This window comes from Filicampus tigris, chromosome 14 (genome assembly GCF_054856515.1).
Source record: "Filicampus tigris isolate MCC_2025a chromosome 14, RoL_Ftig_1.0, whole genome shotgun sequence".
Taxonomy (NCBI): Eukaryota; Metazoa; Chordata; class Actinopteri; order Syngnathiformes; family Syngnathidae; genus Filicampus; species Filicampus tigris.
In genome coordinates this window covers 19,217,852-19,238,748 of record NC_141230.1, presented here as the reverse complement: position 1 = coordinate 19,238,748, position 20,897 = coordinate 19,217,852, and the positions used below count along the sequence as shown (strand labels likewise).

General features: G+C 42.5%; 1 long non-coding RNA gene across 3 annotated transcripts in view; it reads right to left on the bottom strand.

The window, feature by feature from the left end:
- The window catches only part of LOC147136702 (uncharacterized), a 48,159-nt gene that overhangs the window by 14,279 nt on the left and 12,983 nt on the right, over positions 1–20,897 (bottom strand). The window contains exons 3-4 of one of the 3 annotated variants that reach the window (XR_015089734.1): positions 13,008–13,072; positions 12,794–12,906 (exon numbers count right to left, since the gene is read on the bottom strand). The exons of 1 other annotated variant lie outside the window; for it this stretch is intronic. This is a non-coding gene — a long non-coding RNA (uncharacterized LOC147136702). The remainder of the gene's footprint in view (positions 1–12,793; positions 12,907–13,007; positions 13,073–20,897) is intronic. One more of the 3 variants, XR_015089735.1, reaches the window with a different exon arrangement.

The window sequence follows — 20,897 nt, the reverse complement described above, 5'->3', positions numbered from 1 at the left end:
TCAGAGCCGTCATAAAATCTAAATGGGCACTAATTAGGCAAGCCTTGCCTCTCACACTTACTATTTCTATTGACATTTTCAGCACGCCGCCAACGCTGCCGCCGCACGCACGTCCTCCCCCCCCCCCCCCCCCTTCACAACCATAAGTCACTGAGAGGAGAACTCCCCGGATTGCAGAGCGCCGGGCTGTTAAAGGGAAGTTCAACTTAGCGGTAATGAATAAATTTGCCCTCCCATGCAGCACTGTTTCTTTTGTCTTGCACCCGAGCATATTCGTCGGGATGAACGGTCATTTGGGTCGCGGCACCCGTCGCCGGGATCGCCTTTGCGTCCGACTCGTTTCAAAAAGATGTTGAAATGCTCCCTTTTTTAAAAAAAAATTATTTTTTTTTTTTTTTTTTTTTTACACATTGCTCTAATGGTGTTAATTTCCTATAGCTCGACGCCGAGCATCGGGGGTGTCGTGGAGGCGCGGGGATAAGGTAAATATATACGTACGGCATTCCCGCCTGCCTCAAATTAATAAAAACCTAATGCACGCTTGGCACAGGACTGCTTGTTGAACATATGCTGCAAGCATGGCTAAGCCATCTGGCACCGAGTCAAGTATTCCCACCAACTGTAGTCTTATGCTACCTGACAGTGGGAAAGCTTTATTCCCCCGGTATCGGGGGCACAAATGGAGAAATATTATTGAAATGATTATCTGCATCAAGACTCAGATTTGGGCTGACATTTCGCCGGCTCTGCGTAAATCCGAGGGGTTGCCTACGAGAGGGCGGAGAGGGGTTTTGCCGCTAAGCCTTGGCGGGTTGATTAATGAAGCCAGGATACTGGGCGGAGCCGGACCACCTCCACTCAGACCCTGGGGCCGAGCCCCGCATATGAAATTGGCCTGCGTCGCTCATCTCCCTGGGAAGCGAGGAGCTTCCGTGATCCTCCCGTTCGGCGACCGCACTCCAAAGCCCGTCGCGTCCGGGCTTAGGAGGCCCGGCTCGTCGCGCCGGGCGGCGGCGACGCCTGATGAGGAGGGGCATTAAATAAGTCGCCCGATGTCAAGCGCGCTTCGCTCAAAAGTGATATTGCTTTTCTCGGCGGCGCGGAAACTTTTCGGCTCAACTAGGGACGGCCTTTGGGGGAAAAAAAACACACACAAAAAAGACGTATGTCCAATTTTGGAAACTTTTTAAAATTTTCACCTTAATGCGAAGTCTGTAACGCAGAAACAGTATTCACGTAAGAATAAGAAAAATGAAAAAAAAAAAAATGGAGATAAGTAGACCTTGTTGCTTTCTCTGTGATATTTTCTTATCACGTTATTGTGAGAGCCATGCACCAGGGAGATGATAACTTTCTGTTCATGACCTCACCTGAGAAGAAACTGAGAGACGCTTCTTGGACCAGCCATCAGGTCGTATTTGAACTTTTTGCTTGTCCCGTCTCTCGTCTACTACTTGACAATAGTTGAGGAATTAACTTATTGTTAAAGTGTGGAAGTCAACGCAAACATTTTTTTTTTTTCTTCGAGAATATGTTCTATGCAAGCCCACTAAACAGGGCATTGTGATCAATATTGCGTTTGTGGAGTAAGTGTTAATCCACTCGTTTTTAGCCATCTCCGGGGGCGGCCATTTTGTCTTCTGTCGACTGAAAATGACATCACAACTGCTCACAGCGACCGATCACGGCTCAGATTCAGAAAACAGGTCAGCCGCGATTGGTCGTCGAGAGCAGTTGTGATGTCATTTTGGAATGTGAATGAGTTTGCCTGAATATATTAGATCCACCAACTCTATTTGTTTATTTAAGTCATACACTTCAACCTATATCATTGCACTTTGCGTCTGTTCCTGTCCCTCAAGAGAGAACCGAGCGCCCTTACGACTATGTCTCTAAGCCAACAAAAGGGCTCTATTTAATCACATTTTTGATTTGATTATATTGTCTTATTTATTGCTTGTTATGATTGGTGCATATGTATTTAGGTATCCGTTCTGTTTGGTTGCTACAGTCTTGTGCATGTATGATTTCGTTTACTTATTCATACTTATGTTAGCATACAGCTCAGTTTTGTTTGGGTTGACATATAGTATGGAGTTTTATGCTTGTATGTGATTGGTGGGGGAGGGGTGGGTAACTGTGGCAAGAGATGTGTTCTATGTGTAGTGTTGTTATGTCTGAGTTTGTATGTTGGACCCCCTCTAAAATGAGATCAAATAAAATAAATAAATAAATGTATTTTCAGTCGACAGAAGACAAAATGGCCGCCCCTGGAGATGGCTAAAAATGGGGGTGGTTTTTGCTGCTTAATTTATATTCCACAAACGCAAAATTCATCCCAATGCCGTGTTTCAACTAGTGGGCCTGCTGGGAACATATTCTTGAAAAAAAATGTGGTTGGGTTGACTTCCTTTTTAAGCACTGGGTTGATTGTGTAGAATCAATTGTTGATGAATGGTCATGACGTCATTGAGGCAATGTTGGTTTGCCGTCGACTCAACTCAAATCAACCCAACTTTATCTTTCGAGCGCTTTATAAACAACCGCAGCTATTATAGTCACAGGGATTATAGTCAAGCACCCCTATATGTGCATTTCCTCTTGGTTAAAGTAACCTACGTTTAATTAGTTTAACATTCATATTCGAGAAGCCCGGATGTGAAGTTTTGGAGGTGCATTTTGGCATGTTTGTTTGTCTGTGTTAACACACAACTTTCAGTCTCCTGCTGGAAATGAAAACTGTGTACTGCACATTGCGTGAAACATTAACTCATTCACTGCCATTGACGAATTTACTCGTCCTTTCACAGTCCGGCCATTCAATCCTGGGAATTTATATTTTTTTCAATTTTTTTTCAAACTTTTGGGTAAAAGAGGGTCTGAAAATGTCTGTCAGTGAATGAGTTAATAAAATTCATAAATTCTAACGTGAAGGCCCCTCTATCTGCGTGGGTAGCTATAAAAACAAGTGGGAAAAGTTTTGTTCAAAAATGTCTTGCTCTTAAGTGAATCCTTGCGCGCTTGACGTCAGCGCAGCAGCAATGCCGGCGCGCTCCCTCAACACTTTCGCCTTGATGGATGAGCCCATGAAGGCATTTCAGGTTGCCGGAAAGCGGATAGTGGCCAGCCAAATTCGTGACCGGGGGCGGGGGGAAGAGGTGGTGGTGGGGGGGGGGAGTGTTCCTGACATGTAGCTCATGAATGAGCACAGAAAAAAAAAAAAAAAAAAAGCAAGAGAAAGTCATTCAAAAAAGGCAAAGTGCATCTTTAATCATTCCGTGTCAATGATTAGTCAGACAATGTCGCTTTGTTAAAAGTGCTCTGTAATTAATAACGGCGGTTAGGACGGAACAATCGAGGGAGCCCGTGTCACGAGTTGTACTATTCTAGAGAGGTGATTTCTAAATAGTGTAAATTAGGTGTTTACCTATTGTGATCCAGTCGGTGACAAGCAAAGCCTCTTTTTTTTTTTTTCCCCGGCGAACACGACCGAGGGAAAATGATTAATTGCGAGCTGGCGGCTTCTACGCCTTCCAAGACTAAATCAACTTCTAAGAAGTGCTAACTTGCTAGAATATAAACTAATTTTAGGCCCCAGATATTAAAATATAATCCATCTTCTTCCTCCGCAGGGAAAGCTAATTAGAAAATGTGACTGGCATAGCAGAGGAGAGGTGGAGGGAATAGTGGGATTAGGCGGCGGGAAAAAAAAAAAAAAATCATTCCCTCTTTTGCACACGCTTCCTTTTGCTGTAAGTGTCTCACGATTCCGTCCCAAAATGCTCGTGCGTATCCGACGTGAAATTTCACAAGTGCAAATATTTACGCTTTACAGTCTATTTGAGATTCACACGCACATTCACTTCAATGCGATGACCACTAAACAATAGTTGCCCGAGGCACAAAAGCAACCTGGCTCAGACTTGACTGCTCTTTTCTTCCTTTTATGTACTGACCTTCTGCATCGAAACATGCACAACACATTCTTCCACGCGCCTTATACAGCAAAGATACTCATTAAAAAAAAAAATTTAAAAAAAGTCTAAATAACGGGGCGAGCGGCGGAATTGTTCGAAACGCACTTGAACAAAAGCCTGACAGCATTAGCGGTGACACCTCTCGTGAGTATTTTGAATGTCACGTGCGGGAAATGAGCACTATGGGCGCACACTGCATGCAACATGACACAGTCGCATTTCGCAACGGAGCCGAGTGGTCCCAGCCAGCCCGGATCTGTGGAATCCCACAAGACAATCCCCCCCCCGAGAGGCCCGATGCTCTGAGTGGTGACAGCTTAAAGGCAATAAGCCAATAATAAAGACCAGCAAAGTGGCCACGGCAAGGCTTTATTTTCCTTGCTACTTCCAAACCGGCCGAGCAAACAAGTGCCACTCAAAATGTGTGTAACCGGTTCTGATGTTGAAGTCAAGTCATCCCCCCCCCCCCCCCCTTTTGCTACTTTCTTGTCAATTCTTAAATTCTAAAATTGATCAGAGTTGAAATTTGACTAAGGTAGAACCAGCCAAGTACATCAATTTTATAGCAATTTAGCAGGCCATCAAACAGGGCGTTTATCAGTATAATTCAAAAATAGGTCTGCCAAAGTTAAAGCATTAACTATGGAGATTAATTTAAATGTTATAACGCATTAAAAAAAATTAACTCAGTTCACTCAATTTTATTGTGGCAGCTTCCCTCTGCTCACTTTGCAGCCAAACTTAGAGGAGTCACTGTCGCAAAGATGGACTTTTATTGTGAATATGCATAATACGTATTTGTACCCGTTCATTGAACAGATGTGTTACTGTTAATTTGCATATTCAGGTTTAAAAAAAAAAAAAAATGAACAAAAAAAACAGTATATGTATCATTGTTATTATCTATATATATTTATATTTTTTTGTGACTGTAAAAATATTTGGAAAAAAAAGAAAAAGACAAGAGAGTCACTGTCAAGACGGACTTTTGCGTAGTTTTATTTTAAAAAGTTGCTCGACGGCTCATTGGAGAAATCAAAAATAATTTGCACATTTTGCAAAGCCAAATTCAAATACCGTAATAGTTGTACGTCTTTGGTGCAACAGTTTTACAATTTTACAGGAAAAGAATCGCATTCAAAGATCAAAGAAAGCTATTAGAACAGTCTTTGCATCAAAATATACTTTGATTTTTTTCCAGATCAATTCCAAGATTTGACTCAAGGAAATATCGGTTTCAAGCTTGGTCAAAAAAATTGTAGTTGAAAAATACGATTAATCGCGATCAATTATGGAAATTTTTGCGATGAATTAGCTAAAAAATGTTAATTGTTTGACAGCACTATTTAAAACACTTTTGGACTGTCTTTAAAGTTCGGATAATTAGCTTGCTCAACCCAATTATGGAATGTACAAACATGTTAGAGGGTCTGACTTACAAGGGGGAGCGTCTAGAGTTATTCAATGGGATTCGCATTATCACACAAACTGTTCGGTGCAATGTGGCAAAAAATTAAAAAATGGGGAAACTAACTTCAGTCGGAAGAGAAATGAAATGGAAGCTTGGATAACGGTTCATAAAATGACTCATTAAGTTTCAAACGTGCTGCATTGGTTAAGAAATCAAATCAAAATAAGAATAACACTTATAAGGTGGTAAATCTTCAGTGACCAGATGAGGATTGCACATTTCTGGGGATGTGGAAAGAAGAAAGCGGCAAAGGGTCGCGTGTGTGCGTGTGCATAACCGGCAGAAAAGTGATTTGAGATTCAGTACTGCAACATTGCCATCTTTTGGCCAAAGTGTATACTCAGAAGTACGTTTTCTCACCTCTATGCTCTTTTAGTCGATGTGTATATATGGTGTGATTATATAAATGAATAAATAGGTTGGTTTCTGGATGAATTATTACATAATTAGAATATACAACTTAGTAGTCTTGAAAATGTAAAGACTGAATACCCCAGAGCTGTTTTTTTGTTGTTTTTTTTGCAATGATAAAATGTGTTGTTTGGAGGCATGGGTCCAGAAAAAGTCATTAAGACAGATTAATGAGCATTTTGTATGAAAATAAAACCTTCAAGTTCAAACACATTCATTCCATGGTGTTGTTGGCTGACTTCCAAAGTTGCTCATTTCAAAACAAAAGGATTCATAGTACCTCCAGACTCAAACTATGGCCATCATCAAGCATTTCATTACATTGCAGATCAAATTATTAACCGTCAAGTATCAAGAGAAGTAAACCAACGTTAAACAAAAAATGAAAGTAAAACTTCTCGCGATGTAAAGAATCCCTATGGGGAGTTTTGGAAGGGTTTTTGTAAAGCAATAATTTTACCTGGTGGTCTTCTATAAGTATTGTGTAGCGTATAACAGTTTAGCATTTCCTCGGTCAAATTAATCTATCTCTAAATGATTAATTTATTTGTCTCGCTCATGTTGTACTTAGCAGCCAAACCAGTTCCTATGATGTCATGCGGCCACTCTTGGTGTGGTATCACTAGTGGTACAAGAGATATCTTTAGTCGTACACTGAAGAATTACTAAATTATACACAAATACAATGTATTCATTCAAAACTTCAAATATCATCCAAACTTGAATGAAGCTTGTCACTATGTATGCAGCCTGTTTTATTTTTTATTGTTGTTTTGTTTTACTTTTTAAACCTAAAACAGTTTGTTTGTTTTTTCTACTTCAAATCTAACTTGAGTTTGAAGTACATTTGCATTTAATCTTTAATCCTTTGGTGTTGAAATTTTATTAAATTTTTAATTGAATCCTTTTAGGGTTTGTTTTTTTATTCTTACATTTAAGTGTGCAGGTCAAACAGAGCATAATTAAAGTGGCTCACAATAATAACTGTTATTTTTAGGAATAAAACCTTTTTTGTTTTGGAAGAAAACTCAGGCCTACAGTGTTACTGTGTTAATGTTGGACAAGATGGTAGCGCTCAAAGCGGAAGTCAACTCCGCACATTTTTTAAGAATGTTCTATGCAGGCCCACTAGTTGAAACAAGGCATTCTGATAAATATTGCGTTTGTAGAATAAGTGTTAATCCACCCGTTTTTCAGCCATCTCCGGGGGCGGCCATTTTGTCACTTCTGTCACCGGAAAATGACATCACCCACCCTCAGGGCTCAGATAAGGACCAATCACGGCTCAGATTCAGAAAACAGGTAAACCGTGATTGGTCGTTACCCGAGCAACTGTGATGTCATTTTCAGTCGACAGAAGTGACAAAATGGCCGCCCCCTGAGATGGCTAAAAACAGGTGGATTTTGCTGCTTAACTCATATTTCATATTAATCATATTGCCTTGTTTCAACCAGTGGGCCTGCATAGAACATTGACTTCCTCTTTAAGTATTTTTTTAAGATAGTTCTTGATGTAAAAAGTTGCTGAAGAAATGCCTCTTGACCTCTACATTTTGTTTGACGCTTGAATCCCATTTTCCAGCAAATGTTTGGGACGTTCCATTTTGGAGGCTCCAACTGTGCACACCAGGCAACAATGGCCCCATTTGTCTTGACAAAAAAAAAAAAAAAAAAAAGAAAGTAAGACCCCACCCACACATAGCAGCTATCATCAGCCCTCCTTCTGCTTCTTCTTGTCAGTAGATTTACAAACATGTAGTGAGAGGGAAGCTCGAGTGGGTGCCCTCTACCTGAATAAATATTGTCTGAGCGCCGCCGCCCGTTTTCCCACGGTGACGTACGGGACATCACGGATAAGGGAGAGGATGGGCCGCGACAGCGAGAGTGACAATTCATCCCGTCAAACCCCCTCACTGACTGACATGTCACATTCTCTGATGACTTTATTGTGCGCCCTGTCACTGCACTTAATCTGCGTTGTCAGTCAAGCGGCGCGGAGGCCCACACCGCCATCTCCAGACAGCGCGGCTAATACCCAGCCTTTTAATGACATTACATTTGGAGTAATGCCATTCAGCATGGCACTGATATTATCGTCTATTTTGCATCGTTCGCTGACACAGCCGGAGCCGGGCCCGATAGAGTGCTGGTCATTTTCCCCATCCATTTCTAACCGGATGACAGACGTCAAGACGAGAAGCGGCTATTATTTACCGCGCCCGTGTTTTTATCACAGTCAGACATGATGTCTCACTTTACTCCGGGCTGTCATCCAACGCGTCAGAAGCCGTCCTTCTGGGTGAGATCTGCAAGCGGAGCAAGTGCGTAAAGCCCAAAACAGTTTCCGTTTTATTTGCTTGGCTAAGATGAAATGGCTCGTTTTTTTTTTTGTTGTTGTTGTTTTTTTTTTGTTTTTTTTTTTTGTTTGCTTGCCTCTGGCTGTGAGGAGGCTGAATTAATAGTGATGATATCAAATCAAGGAGTGCGTGATAAAAGTCAAATTCATTAAAGCGCCCAGGTACTATAAGCATCCGCTTTCTCGGTGAGGACAAAATGAACAGGTGATTATCGTCATTTGATAAATCGCACGCAAAGTGCCCCGTGCCATTTCAGGTAATGTATTTTGTGTTCCGTAAATCTTCATGTTACGGAGCCCGCCAGGGGAAGTGACGAGAATATTTAAGACTGCGTTATAACGCAATACTTTGAAATATATTGCAATAGTTCATGGAAAATTCGTAATAGTATTGCGTTATAACGCGATGTGTTTTCCATTTTTATTGCGTTATTTTGCACTAAAAATAATTATCGCAAAATAACGCAAGGTTATTTTAGGAGGGAACCCCGTCATCCATGCTCCTGACATCGCCAACGTGCAAAGCTACGACCCGAGAGATTCCACTTCCGGGTCGCCTTGGCTATCATCAACACTACGATCAACATGGGGCACGAATGGGGGAATTTGATTGATTTTTATTTTGAGATTTGAATTCTCTAACCTCGTTACGTTGGTTGCATTCATAAGTAATCAACTTAAAAGTTCTGGACGGATTGCTTATCCCGCAAAAATCTCTCCAACCCTTCATCCATGCCCCTGACATTGCCACCGTACAAAGCAAAGGAAGTGGAAGTATTTTCCCTCCCAAAATAACATTGCGTTATTTTGCAATAATTCTTTTTATTGCAAAATTTTGCATTAATTATTGCAATATATTGCGTTATAACGCAATCTTAATTTTATTATTATTATTATTTTATTTTTTTTTTTTTAAATCTACATGCCGGCCTAGCGCTGCTTGTGATCATTCCCCGCCTCTCAGTAAGCATCTGTCCAATCCTCTCAAGGTGATGGAATGACTTTGTAATGAACATTGCGGTTTTAAAGCGTTCAGATATCCTGTCATTGAAAACAAAGACGCATTTGCAGCCTCACATCATGAGAGGCAGCCGAATCCTTTTTCTCTCTCCAATTGACAGTGCTTTTTCACTTCCATCAGAGCTGCGCGGTCTAATTAAATGTATTTAGCATCATAAATATTCCATGGGGACAGGTTGACACGGTGAATTAATGTCTCGCCTCAATCGCAGCGCCTCTCTATTGGCGCTGGAGAAGAAGTTCGCACAGTGGCAGGTAAATAAATGCTTCATACAGCATTCATGCGATTGTTGAAAATCAGGGGGTGTTTTTACTTTCTAATGCGGTGGGAAAAACAACCAAAAAATGATATTGATTAATTCACAAGATTTGATTAAGTTGGCGGGAGGTAAAGTGGACTTGGAAAATATTTTTTGATTAGGCATGAAAAGTGGAGCTGGAATGCGGGTTTGAAGATTGATGTTACGGTTCGCTATTGTTGCTACGGTTTTGCTCGCCTCGTGAGCATAAATCTGCCCATACGTAGGGGAAGCGCAAATGAGGAAAAAGTCGTCAATTATTTCTTAACATTCCCAACTTAAAAAGACAAAAAACAAACGCACGTTTGCCACTAATTATAATTCACTTCGTACCTAATCGGGACTCAATTCCAAAAACTACTCCAAAGAGGACTGACTTGAGATTTTAGAAGCGAATCGTGCATCCACCAAAACAAATCTAAAAGATAAGCACAACCTCTTTGCCACAGCAGCATACTTTTACTAACTCAAACGTGATTCCAACTTCACAAGTATACATTTCGAGGTGTGTAAACTGATTAACAAAGCTCACAAAGTAGAATTTGTGGATAATTCACTTTTTTATTTTATTATTACAGCGGTACCTTGAGATACGAGTGAGAAAATTTACAAATTTTTCAAATACCAGCCATTGTTCGGCCCAAAATGTACTTGGCATATATTCTTTATCACCTGCGAAAAACGACTAATACTGCTGCGGAATTACAACTGTCTCAATGTACAGTATATCCATACTTTATATATGCATTTTGCTGCCCCAAGGTGGCCATGTCGCGCACACCACATGGAGAAGCACAATGTCCATTGATGTGAAGCAAAACATGGGGAAAACGGTTTAATTCCTGACATTCCATTTAATGATGTCATTGCTAAATGTTTTTCTAAATTACAATTTTACAGACTGCTAGTTGTCCTATACGAACATTCTTGTTGGTTTTTTTTTGGAGGGGAGCATGGAATGAATTAATGGCATTCCCATTCATTCCAATGGAGAAAAATGATTTGAGATACAAATGTTTTCAGGTAGCAGCATGGACACGGAATGAATTTAACTCGCACGGCACCTCTGTAGTGTGCATTTCAAATACTGTAGATATTTTGTGAGCCCCAGTCCTGGAACCTTTCTGACACACCTCATTTTTGTAACCTGAAACGTGCATTACGGAAGGTTGGTAATCCAGAAGAAAGAATTCCGGAGCGCTGAATACCTCCGAGGTATCCGGCTGACGGGACCCACAGAACCTCGCTGCTGTATTCAAGCAGTGTCCTCTGCTCGACAATGCCTTCTCAGCGAGCCCCCCATAGGAAGGCAGAAGAGGCTTCCTTGAGATTGGAAGCCCTTCCAAAAAGCGTCACCCTTGAAAAATCAAAGCATTTCACAGCTTATTTGCCGCGCTTTTTCATTGCCTGAACAGCAACAAACAAAAAAAAAAGAGTGAAAAGAGTGCTAGTCTGCTAATCCGCCGTCACCAGAACAAACGTTTGCCACTGCCAGACCGGGCTGTTGAAGGAGCAAGCGAGGACAGAATTATAAGCTATTAAATTCATTTTAAACCGAGAGACTTTTTTTTTTTCCCCAATCCTCCCATTTTCTGTGACAAAAGCACATACATCACTTTTCTATCAGTAACCCATGTACGGTAATTGCAAATTTGCAAGGGCTAAGCTAATTTTACGACACGGGAACACCTGTATTCATCTCCATATTAATAGAAAACAGGACGTATAAATCCCAATTTCCCTGTAGCCAGTGTCAGTGGGGCTGTTCCTTGAGGGAGAGGCCTGTCTACTCTCCATTAAAATATTGGTCCTCTCCCCCCTCGCCTTCTCTGCAGAGCATCCTTTTTGCGACAAAATCAGACACCATAATTATGAATGGCGTCCAATCCACATCGCTAGGGCTTGACACTTCTAATATCCATATATGCCAACGCGCATTTGGATTTCTATGGGCGTATGTGACGCTGCGGGTTGAGTTATAGTACAAGGAGCTCAATATAAGAGGAGCCCTGGAGTTTCATTTAGCTGTGTGGGAGGGGCTCATTTGGCTCAAGATCACTGCATTGAGATATCTGTTGAGCAAAAAAAAAAAAAAAATAGGACAACATTGGACACATTGGTTGAAGCCAACTGCTCTGGAGAAAAATGTCGACAGTCCGGGTTCATTTCAAATTAGCATGTCGTCTCTTGTACCCGTCAAATTTGTCATCCCATCTCTCAATCGAGTGTAAATCACATGAGGTAAGAAGTTTGGAGCGCAGCCCTGGCTACCACATTATATCGGGAATTTTTTCATTTCATTTATATGTGGGTTTTTTTGTTGTTTTTGTTTTGGCCATTTTCAGATGGATGTAGTATTCTTAGACCCCTTGATACTCTGCCACAAGTTTTTTTTAATATCAACTACATGTACAATTGATGACAATTGAAAGTCTAAAAGAATCTGTTTTGAAGTGGAAGTCAACCCAAACATATTTTTTTTCAAGAATATGTTCCCAGAAGGCCCACAAATTGAAACACGGCATTCTGATGAATTTTCCGTTTATGGAAAATTACGGCTCGGATTCCAAAAAACAGGTCAGTCGCGATTGGTCGTTGTGAGCAGTTGCGGTGCCATTTTCAGTCGACAGAAGACAAAATGGCCGCCTCCCGGAGATGGCTAAAAACGAGTGCTGCTTAACTTATATTCCACGGACGGGCAAAAAAGGGTCAAGTGCCCAGCTCAGATTTTTGTATATCAAATTCTAATTGCTTATCATCCTCCTACCCTGGAGCCCGAGCAGTACTGCCAAGCCAGTCTTGAATTTTCTGTCAAAACGACACATTTTGGATTGTTCGGCCTCGGTGAAGGACTGCAGTCTATGACGCGAAATTCCAGTTCCTGCTGTTCTCGCGGACTACTCGTCATTAAAAGTGGAAATAAGACCATTAAAGCGCATGTCAGTCAGAGCCCTATCTGTGCATGTCATTACGCCGGCGAAAGAAGTAAGGAGTCGTTGTCAGGTCAGCCTCGACAAAGCTTCGGCGGATGTCGGTGGCCTACGTCGCCTCATTAGCAACAGCCCGAGCGGTGGTCTAATGAACTTAAGACAATGCTAATTAATGGCGGCCAACAAAGGCTTAACATTTTTTAGAAAGTGCCGCGTGTATGACAGCGTTTAAGCAACCCTTAATCCTCGCCGCAATACGGCGCGCGGTGGCAGGCGCCTGCGGGAGCGGGTCAAAGGGCGCAGCTCCATTCCGCCGCTGATAGAGTCACCTGTGACAATCCGTTACGGGCTGATAAAGTACGGCGAGTCTCTGGTGGAGCAGTGCACCGGCTTGGCGGAGGTTCCCCCCGGGGAGCAGGTGTCAGGGTTGTCTATCAGAAGGCTGAAAAGGAGGAAAGGGACATGTTACCGGGCTCTATTGTATCCCGGTTGTCATTGACTGATCGGCTCCATTTAGCTGGCTTTCGCGGTGAATGAAACCACCTGAATAGATGAAAGCGAGACAGGCTTCCCGACAAACAAGGAGCCCTGGAATATTCATGGAGGATCTGCGGGGAAAAGATTAATGTATTAGAAATTAAAATGGGGCCCGGACGTATGATCTTGCTCTAACACTTGGCCGGACCTGTGTCACCCGCCGCTGGCGCCTCAAGTCAGCACATGCCGCTGCCAAGGTGGAGAGGAATCATTAAGCACCCCGGCCATTGTGTGAGCGGAATAATCAAACTTCACCCCCACCGCCGCCGCCGCCACCCCTGCCCCTCCTTCCGCCCGCTTCTTTCCCACAGCACCGACAATGAATAATTCCGGGGCCATTTGCAATGTTAACGGCACCTATCTGGTGCCATCCGTGCCTTTATGATAAGCGCTTCCAAATATGCATTTCAACAGTCTGAACAGAAGCTGCTTCACCGGCATTTCAAAGGACACCTGTCAGTCATCTGAAAGAGCTGTCAGTCTCCGTCACGCAACGGTGTCGGCGAAATGCCCCCCCCCCCCCCCGAAAGATAATCTTTACTCTCCCGGTCTCCACCTCCCTCTCTCACATCCGAGCAGTTACTTTTGCAACGGACTGACAAGTGATTTACACTGGAAAATGGATTGTGTTTAAACTGAAGAACAGGGGGGGGGGTATTCTTTTAGGCGGCGGTCTTCCTCGCTGGCAGATGCATAAGATGGGCTATCCTAAATGTGATCTGGGCCACGCTGAATGTCATTACGCGTGATACCGGGAGCACGAGGCGGGCTGCGGGGGCTCAAAGGTGACTTTCGGCCTTCCTATCTCGAGAAACAGACCGCCGCATCTATGAAAGCAAGCGGTACGGATGGGTGTGATCCCCCCCCCCCATCCCCTTCAAAAAAAAAAAAAAAAAAAAAAAAAAAAAGTTCACCTCTCCACTCTCTTTCGAGCAGCAGCGCATCATTGTCGGTCTACTTAGCAAAAGCTCTTTATAGCCTCGACGAAGAGATGCTCTGATTTGTTTATTTATTGCTTGAACAAGTTTCCCTTTACGGGCACTTGGTTGGCAAAGAAGCAAGTGAAGCTTCATGCCTCAAGAAGGCCAGTCATTTGTGAAGCACGACTACCTTGTGCGCCACCAGCTGTTGGTGGTATTTAGAGCTGAGATGTGTTTGGGCCGGAGCTTGGAGGGTCGGCGCCACGCCGGGCCCGTTCCCACCTCCCTTTTGGCAACTGTGCGAGGTGAGGCCAGGCAGCAACCCTGATAGGACACCAACACCGCAGTGCAGCGACAAGGACGATTGTGGGAAAGGTTCAGCACGATATTGGACTCAAATTGGGCTACGGCGGTGTCTCCAGATACAAGTGAGGCTTCTTAAAGTGTTTTGGGAGAAACGAGCGCAAAAACCACCGCGTAGCTTTGACTTGATGAACGTGTGTTAGCTTCATGCTAACGAACAATGCAAAACCTTACAGATGGGCTAATGAATAGCATCGATGGTCAGTGTGTTATAAATCACTTCAAACAGCGGATTTTGAACGCACTGGCGTGCAAAGGGTGTGTGTCTGCTGCCCTGGGCATCTACATGAGGGGGCTCATCCACAGCAAAGAATTGAAATGGGCAGCAAAATGTCATTTGCCGGGCAACGTACCAGACGCATGTCAACCAGAAAAATACAGCGGCACCCCACCCCCTCAAGTTTGCGGTGGCCCTGTCAGAACCGGTACCGTACCCGTATGTTCATATTATAATACATTATGTTGCCATGAATATTTGATATGAACATCTTTATATTAATTGAATTTAGACGTTGCAATTGCAAAAATTAATATTTATGCTTCAAAGAAGAAATCAAATATAACATTATTTACTTAGTACTTAAATTCCAACAAAGCACATTTACACAATTTCCTGTTTTTATGAAGGCAGCGGTACCCAAACTTTTGGGTACAAATTGACTCAAGTTGTGGATCGATCCATTTTTGACCCAAAATTGTGTTATTTTTAACCCAACTCTTTTTAGAGTGAACAACATGCCTAGACATGCATAGACGAACTTTTGGACTCGTTATTCCTTCTCAATCGCAGCAATGCCAAAGTGCTTTTCAATAAACACAGAACCTAATTGTAGTCCAAACGTTTCCGTACGGTGCAGGAATCCACAAATTGTGGTTCGGCTAAGTACTTGTGGGCATGCAGACAGGTTGTCTGTTAATGAACCCCGACTCACTAGCTTGTGTTTAAACGCGCACGCCCTCTTTTGTGACTTGACTCTGCGTTTGCTCATAAAACGCGCGTCCGAACGGCAAACAAGACTGCAGGGAGCAAAAACCGAAGCGAAATCTCACCAAGGACGCGTGAGCACACGCCGGAATGATTCAGAAGTGCATAACACGTTAAGAGTTAATCAAACGAAGTGAATAAACGAACAAAAGGGGCTCGTTATCTTGTCGGCCCGTTTCCCCCGTCGTCGAATTCTCGCGCAAATGAACGCCAATAGATATTCGTGTACAGCAGCTGTCTTGCAAATTATTCAGCAAGTATGATTTTTTGCAGTTGAAGAAGTCACCAGAAAGCCATTCACCTGAGTCACAAATGAGTATGTAATTGACTCCTTAGGGAAAATAACTCAGCCTAACTACTGGAAATAATGTGTAAATTCAATACATTTCCTAATGAGCTCATTTGAGTTTGCCGCAATTATATTTGCCAGCCTAGGTGCAGATAGAATTCCGCAGCCGAGCTGAGGTGAATAAAAAAAACCCTCCGCTTGCACCCCCCACCCCCCTCCCTCCTCCCGTCTATTAATTAAAATTAGCATATGGGCCTGTCAACACTTCTCAGAGGCACGTTGTAACAATGCCATTTAGCCCAGCATCAAGCAATGCCAGCGCAATGAATGAATGCATGCGGCGGGTAAATGCCTCCCCACCCCTAGCGACAGGGGCGGAATAGGACTGGCAGTGCTGGCTCTGACGCACAAAAGAGGCTGCGTTTTAACAGCCAGGGCCTGGCCTCTGACCAGGGGCCATCCACATCAACACCGCTTACACTCCACCATACCTCCCGGCTACTGGCCCGGCCTAGCCGAGCTATAAACACCCAGCGACAAAAGCACACGAAGACCGCTACAGCGCGAGGACGCGTGTGCAGACAGGAGTGAAGATATGTAGGTTCCCGCTGCGGGGAGAAAAAAAAAAAACAACAACAAAAAAACCCCAACAAAACATGTTAACTTTCTTTTTTAAAACAACTCATCTAACTTGGTTGTTTTACATAATAGCATGGAGTGAAGATAGTGTTTTTCCTGGACATGACACAAGTGTTGCTTGCTAGCTTAATCATTTGCCTTAGCGCGCTAGGTGGTAGCAGCTAAAGTCAGAACAAGCAGCAGATGAACAATTCTCCAGGAAAGGTCAACGTGCTTGCTTCAAGCTATTTATTAGCACAACCAGTTGAAGTTTACTGGGAAATTAAATATGAAACCAAGACAATTCCATGTTGTGTATTTAACCAAGCCACATAACTTTGCCTGACAAAAGTCCGCCTCCTTTATGCTAACAAACAATGCAAGTTTTTCCAGGTTAGCGGTCCAGCTAATTCACAGATTTTTTATTTTCTATTTTTTTAGAACAGTTAATACATCTATTTACTCTTGTTTGTACTGGATGTAATTCCACTACCGACCATTAGATGGCGACACACTTATTTAGTTTGAGACAAATTTGAAAGGAGAACAAAACACGAAATATTTCACCATAGCCTAATTTTTGTTGAAAATTATTGGATGGTGTCCACTGTCGGCGCACAGAAAGCAACGGCTGTCGGTGGATTGGATATCATACATCTTTGGGCATGATAATTGATATATATATATATATATATAATTGATATATATTGTGAGATAAGTTAACTTTGTTAGCTTGGAAAAAATGGGTTTTGATTGGTACACTGTTGTTTGTATTTGTCCTTGACTGTCTTGGTTTTTATATGTCTGAAGGATGGATGGATGGATGATTTTTACTTTACGTACAGAGCTTGTAATGTAATGTAATAGTGTAGATAAACAGCTATCTTTGAAGCCCTTTAACTCTTTCACTGCCAGACATTTTCAGACCCTTTTTCACCCTAACGTTTGAAAAAATATCGAAATAGGTTCGTGGGATTGAATGGCTGGACTGTGAAAAGACAAGTCAATTCGTCAATGGCAGTGAATGAGTTTAAAATTTTTTAAAAAGTGTCATAAATGCTATAAAAAGCATGCTTGGAACATATTTAAGTACTAGGCTATTTCGATATCACACATTTCTCTTATTGTGTGTGTGTGGGCCGTGACGGGGGGGGGGGGGGGGGGTGTTACAGTATCTTCCTTTTTAAACCGACAAATCTTCCATGACTAAGTGTTTTGCTTCATCTAATCAACACCAAAGCTGGGAAAATAATGATTCCCCTAAACCAGCCGGGATAAATCAGTAATAAACTTCAAATATTCTTATCAAAAGGCACAGAAATGAGGAGCCAATGAGCAAAGCGCTCCCGTATTGTTGTCTGTCATCGTTACAGCAACGCTGCCAGTGAGACGTATTGTTGCTCAGTGGAGCACGCGAGGCTGGAGTTGCATTGTTGTGCCAGGATTTTAAAACAGGCAGAGTTATCAATAGAGCGCAGACTATCGGACTCACTCGGCTGTGCCTCTCGATACACTTCACAACCTCGCGCCGCACGTGACGCACAGCCAGATGTGGCCGCCGCGCACAATCGGGCCGCTATACCGGCAAACTCTTTTGTCCCCGCGAGCGATCCAGGTCTAACGGAAAGACGACACAATCCAACACTATTTTTTTTTTTTTTTTTTTTTTTAATGAACAAAATGTCATCACAGTTTGCCGTTGTGGATATGAGTAGCCGGACTATATTCAGACATAATGAACCCGGTGATTTGCTTGTGGTGGCAGTTCCATGACAAGCGGGGAGGAGGAGAAGGCTTGGACGGACCTACACGCCGTGATTACCTGGAGCACAGGAGCAAACGTAAAAAGCCTTGGGCTGGATTTGATATTTCCAGCATTCACATGTATCCCATGACCTGGACTACATCGAACAGACCTCGACTGGAGGTCATGAGGAATCAGAGGCAAGGGGAGGAGGAGGAGGAGGAAGGGGTATTTCCTCCTCTTTTATTTACCCGAGTCTCTTGAGATGGCCGAACGCCACACACACACACACACACACACACACACACACACACACCTTCCGCTTCCAACCCTCATTAGATGCCATTACCACTCCCACCTCGGCACTAAAAGAACTGCGACTAACTTTTTCTCTGTCAGGGCAGCTATTAAAAGATTACGTATTCACACTTCTGCGAACAGAGCCTTAATGAGGATGAAGAGGGACTGCCGCTCTTGTGGAAAAAGCGATACGGTGCGGATGAAAAGTGAGCCGCCATTTCATCAGGAGAAGGACTCACGTCTCACGCATTGATATACTTTCCCAAGTAAAGATGGATACTTAATTGAACTCTGTATGATGCGGTGGAAGTTAAACAACAATAAACAATTTAACCGTGCTCGGTGTGCATCTAATTCAGCAAATGTTTTTAATGCCATTCTACCACGCTCACATCAAAAGAAGAAATGGTCTCAACAAGGGCTGTTTAGTAGTAATATTAATGTTGGTCGTTTTTCACAGAGGATAAAAAATATATCCCTGTCAGTATTGTTATATGATGTGTGTATGTGTTGTTGCACAGTTTGTGTTCAAATATCCATTGGTTAAAAAGGTTAAACAACCGCTACATCTATGCTAGTTTGCTAGTCTGTCTATGGAGTTCTGCAGTGTGTGTTAGCATTAAGCTAGCGGACTTTCGCAAGTAATCTAGTTTGATTAAATACACATCATGTAATTCTCTTTGTTTTATGTTTAAACTTCAATTGGGAGTGTCAGAGAGCTTGAGGAAAGCAACTGGCCTCTTTTTTGGACTATTGTTGTGATGTTCGCTGCCACCATCTTTTTGCCACATCTCGGAAAACTCAAGCCTGGTCACTCGTAAATCGAGGAACCGCTGTACTGTGAAAAATGCTTGCACAGTGAAGGATTTATGATGTTTTGAACCCTGCAATTTATTATTTCTAATTCCCAAAAACCAAATAGGATTTGTGTTAGAATGGCTGAAACACTGGAAATGAAATGATATTTTTTTTTACTAAGGGTAAGATTTTGTGGGATGGGTTTTGGTCCCACAGTTGAGATTTTTCAGAAATGATATTTTTTTTACTAAGGGTAAGATTTTGTGGGATGGGTTTTGCTCCCACAGTTGAGATTTTTCAAAAATGCAGAATGGCATTTTAACAAAGCCATCCTTGAAATAATAATAATTAAAAAAATAAAAAAATAACACACACGCAAAAAATAAAAGGATACAATAAAATACGTTAACAAGCTGTTTAACTCGAAACAAAATAAACTTGGTGACGGGCTGAACATGAAAAGATGTATTATTATCAATATTCATATGAGGAGGAAGGCGGTAAAATTGTCCAACGAAGTGAATAAAAAGACACCGTCTCATTAATCCTTTTACGGCAATGCACTTTTAAACCCCCCCCCCCCCCCCCCCCACCCCCCGCACATTCCTGCGCGTAGCTTTCAATGAGCGCTCCAGACCATTCCTCCGAACATGTTTGTGTGTGTCGAGTAATGCGCCCTCCAATTCCTCTTATCCCTTCCAGCACAAAAGAGCCATGCAGCAAGGCTGCCACTAGCTGATTCAATCAAGTGTGTTACATTGTACACCCATGGGCAACAAGGCGACTTGTATTTTTAATTAATAATGTAATACCCCCGACTCAAAGGCATGGCCCTTGGCATCGCTACAGCAGGTTTCTCCCCCCCCCCCCCACCCCTTTCTAAATACTCTCAAGATCCCGTTCGAGATGCTGTAAGCAGTTTTCTGCACGCGCTACAACTCATGACAATGGATTTACTATAAATGTAAGAGCATTAAGCACACCTGCAATCTAATGAGAACCAATAGTGTCAAGAAATATTGTATGCTTTCATCATAATGCTCAGTATTGATTGGACACTAGAAATAAATAGACTGATAAATCAATAGACCCTTGAAAGCAATCAAAACAGAGCCCGATACCTCCGACGAGCACAACCTGCACGAGAACATGTTGTCATGTTTAGAATCGGCGTTCATAAGCTGGTTATGGAAAGCAATTTCGAACTTTGTCATGGGGAGAAAGGTGCCAGTGGCACGCAAGGAAAATCCACCGCAGACTTTAAAACGGTCAGCTGCCAGGAACTAAGTAGTAGTTTACAACAATAAAATGGACAGGCAACAAAATGAAATAAAATCTTCATTCTAATAGAACAGTAATTTCCATTAACTTAGCATTAAAGTGGAAGTCAACCCAAACCTATTTTTTTTCAAGAATATGTTCTATGCAAGCACACTAGTTGAAACAAGGCATTCTGATGAATATTGTGGAATAAGAGTTAATCCACTCGTTTTTAACCATCTCAGTGGGCGGCCATTTTGTCACTTCTGTCGACTGAAAATGACGTCACAACTGCTCAGGTAAAAACCAATCACGGCTCAGCTACAGAAAACAGGTCAGCCGACATTGGTCGTTACCTGAGCACTTGTGATGTCATTTTCAGTTGGCAGAAGTGACAAAATGGCCGCCCCCTGAGATGGCTAAAAACGGGTGGATTCACTTTTATTCCACAAACGCAATATTTCAACTAGTGTGCTTGCATAGAACATATTCTTGAAAAAAATATGTTTGGGTTGACTTCCTTTTGTCTATAAATTAAGATTGAATTTTGCTGTTTTTTCAAACTTATATTGCAATTGTGCGCCCTTTAAAATTGCTTTCAGAAGCCACGAGGACGGCA